General features: G+C 38.4%; 1 non-coding gene across 1 annotated transcript; it reads left to right on the forward strand.

Annotated features, from left to right (window-relative positions):
* The first annotated feature begins 3,025 nt into the window (after positions 1 to 3,025).
* Positions 3,026 to 3,134, forward strand: LOC147371859 (small nucleolar RNA SNORA44). The gene has a single exon (XR_015164969.1). It is a non-coding gene; the product is annotated as a small nucleolar RNA SNORA44 (small nucleolar RNA).
* Positions 3,135 to 3,954: the final 820 nt, after the last annotated feature.

Raw genomic sequence — 3,954 nt, forward strand, 5'->3', positions numbered from 1 at the left:
TCATTCTCCCAAATCTTCCCACCCTCTCCCTCTCCCACAGAGTCCATAAGACTGTTCTATACATCAGTGTCTCTTTTGCTGTCTCGTATACAGGGTTATTGTTACCATCTTTCTAAATTCCATATATATGCGTTAGTATACTGTATTGGTGTTTTTCTTTCTGGCTTACTTCACTCTGTATAATAGGCTCCAGTTTCATCCACCTCATTAGAACTGATTCAAATGTATTCTTTTTAATGGCTGAGTAATGCTCCATTGTGTAAATGTACCACAGCTTTCTTATCCACTCATCTGCTGATGGACATCTAGGTTGCTTCCATGTCCTGGCTATTATAAACAGTGCTGCGATGAACATTGGGGTACACGTGTTTTCCCTTCTGGTTTCCTCAGTGTGTATGCCCAGCAGTGGGACTGCTGGATCATAAGGCAGTTCTATTTCCAGTTTTTTAAGGAATCTCCACACTGTTCTCCATAGTGGCTGTACTAGTTTGCATTCCCACCAACAGTGTAAGAGGGTTCCCTTTTCTCCACACCCTCTCCAGCATTTATTGCTTGTAGACTTTTGGATCGCAGCCATTCTGACTGGTGTGAAATGGTACCTCATAGTGGTTTTGATTTGCATTTCTCTGATAATGAGTGATGTTGAGCATCTTTTCATGTGTTTGTTAGCCATCTGTATGTCTTCTTTGGAGAAATGTCTATTTAGTTCTTTGGCCCATTTTTTGACTGGGTCATTTATTTTTCTGGAATTGAGCTGTAGGAGTTGCTTGTATATTTTTGAGATTAGTTGTTTGTCAGTTGCTTCATTTGCTATTATTTTCTCCCATTCTGAAGGCTGCCTTTTCACCTTGCTAATAGTTTCCTTTGTTGTGCAGAAGCTTTTAAGTTTAATTAGGTCCCATTTGTTTATTTTTGCTTTTATTTCCAATATTCTGGGAGGTGGGTCATAGAGGATCCTGCTGTGATGTATGTTGGAGAGTGTTTTGCCTATGTTCTCCTCTAGGAGTTTTATAGTTTCTGGTCTTATGTTTAGATCTTTAATCCATTTTGAGTTTATTTTTGTGTATGGTGTTAGAAAGTGTTCTAGTTTCATTCTTTTACAAGTGGTTGACCAGTTTTCCCAGCACCACTTGTTAAAGAGATTGTCTTTAATCCATTGTATATTCTTGCCTCCTTTGTCAAAGATAAGGTGTCCATATGTGCGTGGATTTATCTCTGGGCTTTCTATTCTGTTCCATTGGTCTATATTTCTGTCTTTGTGCCAGTACCATACTGTCTTGATGACTGTGGCTTTGTAATAGAGCCTGAAGTCAGGTAGATTGATTCCTCCAGTTCCATTCTTCTTTCTCAAGATAGCTTTGGCTATTCGAGGTTTTTTGTATCTCCAAACAAATTGTGAAATTATTTGTTCTAGCTCTGTGAAGAATACCGTTGGTAGCTTGATAGGGATAGCATTGAATCTATAAATTGCTTTGGGTAGTATACTCATTTTCACTATATTGATTCTTCCAATCCATGAACATGGTATATTTCTCCATCTATTAGTGTCCTCTGATTTCTTTCACCAGTGTTTTATAGTTTTCTATATATAGGTCTTTAGTTTCTTTAGGTAGATATATTCCTAAGTATTTTATTCTTTCTGTTGCAGTGGTGAATGGAATTGTTTCCTTAATTTCTCTTTCTGTTTTCTCACTATTAGTGTATAGGAATGCAAGGGATTTCTGTGTGTTGATTTTATATCCTGCAACTTTACTATAATCATTGATCAGTTCTAGTAATTTTCTGGTGGAGTCTTTAGGGTTTTCTATGTAGAGGATCATGTCATCTGCAAACAGTGAGAGTTTTACTTCTTCTTTTCCAATTTGGATTCCTTTTATTTCTTTTTCTGCTCTGATTGCTGTGGCCAAAACTTCCAAAACTATGTTGAATAGTAATGGTGAAAGTGGGCACCCTTGTCTTGTTCCTGACTTTAGAGGAAATGCTTTCAATTTTTCACCATTGAGGATAATGTTTGCTGTGGGTTTGTCATATATAGCTTTTATTATGTTGAGGTATGTTCCTTCTATTCCTGCTTTCTGGAGAGTTTTTATCATAAATGGAAGTTGAATTTTGTCAAAGGCTTTCTCTGCATCTATTGAGATAATCATATGGTTTTTATTTTTCAATTTGTTAATGTGGTGTATTACATTGATTGATTTGCAGATATTGAAGAATCCTTGCATCCCTGGGATAAAGCCCACTTGGTCATGGTGTATGATCTTTTTAATGTGTTGTTGGATTCTGATTGCTAGAATTTTGTTAAGGGTTTTTGCATCTATGTTCATCAGTGATATTGGCCTGTAGTTTTCTTTTTTTGTGGGATCTTTGTCAGGTTTTGGTATTAGGGTGATGGTGGCCTCATAGAATGAGTTTGGAAGTTTACCTTCCTCTGCAATTTTCTGGAAGAGTTTGAGCAGGATAGGTGTTAGCTCTTCTCTAAATTTTTGGTAGAGTTCAGCTGTGAAGCCGTCTGGACCGGGGCTTTTGTTTGCTGGAAGATTTTTGATTACAGTTTCAATTCCCGTGCTTGTGATGGGTCTGTTAAGATTTTCTATTTCTTCCTGGTCCAGTTTTGGAAAGTTGTACCATAGTATTTAATTTCATAGTCACTTTCTTGCAATGAAATTTTAAAATTATTCTGGAAATGATTCCAATATGACTGTATACCCATACAAAAATGTGTACATAACATCATCAGGAGACTTCAGGGAAATGTATGTTAAAGCCACCTTGAATATGATTCTGCATCTTTTCATGGATAAAATGAAAAGGATTGACAATTCTCAGTGAGGGTGAGAGTGTGGAGAAAATAGAAACTCTCATATGTTACTGGTGGGAGTGTAGAATGGTACAACTTTGAGAACTGTTTGGTTACATAGAAACCTATGCTATGATCCAGGAATTTCATCCCTAGGTTTATACTCAAGAGGAATGTCTGAAGGACATGTGCAAGAATGGTTATAGAACCTTTGTTTTTCTTTTTTTAAAAAATTTTTTTTAGGGATCTCTAACTTCATGCCAAAACCAGTTTGGAGAGACTTTGACAGAACAGGTCAGCATAATATCTGCAACTTCCATTCATCTTTCCTATAATATAAACATTTTTTTTCTTAATTAAAAAAATTTCAGGGTGCTGCACTGCTTGCAGGATCTTGGTTTCCCAACCAGAGGTCAAACCTGGGCCACCACATTGAAAGCACTGAGTCCTAACTATTGGACCACCAGGGAATTCCCCAGAAGCTTTCTTCACCTCCTCCTCTTCTTCTCCCTCCCTGCTTCCTCTCCCTACTCCTCCTCTGCCCCCAACTCCACCTCCTGGGGACTGCCCGAGTCAGTGGGCTGCAATTTTGATGGCTGTCGCCCTTGTGACATCATAGAGGTCATCAACAGTGGTACGGGGCAATGCCCTGTTAGTTAAGAACTAAGGGAAATAACTTACCAAAGGGTTATTTGACCACCAATGGAAAATAATTGAATAAAGGGTTATTTGACAACCAATGAAAAAGAATTCATTTCCCCCTTCCCATCCTTCTCCTTCTCCCTCTCCCCTCCTCCTCCTGCTCCCCTCCCCCATTCTTCCTCTCCTCTCTTCCTTCCCACCCTCCTGCTCCTCTTCTTTCTCATTCCTCTTCCTCCTCTTCTTCTGCCCCTCCTTTCTCCCTCCTCCTTCTTCTACCATTGTTCTGTATATGAAAACTGACATTACAAAATCATTGTCACATGAGGAATATAGTACATTTTTTATTGCTGCTGTAACAGTACCATAAACTTGGTGGCTTGAACAATACAAAATTTATTATTTTACAGCTTTGGATGTCCAAAATCCAAAATCAGTGATCACAATTAAAACCAAAGTGTTTGCAGTAGGCTCTAGGGATGAGTCAGCTTCCTTGCTTCTTGCAGTTTCTAGCTGCC

This window comes from Bos grunniens, chromosome 5, assembly GCF_055505025.1.
Source record: "Bos grunniens cultivar Pamir isolate PY7600 chromosome 5, Bosgru_T2T1.0, whole genome shotgun sequence".
Taxonomy (NCBI): domain Eukaryota; kingdom Metazoa; phylum Chordata; class Mammalia; order Artiodactyla; family Bovidae; genus Bos; species Bos grunniens.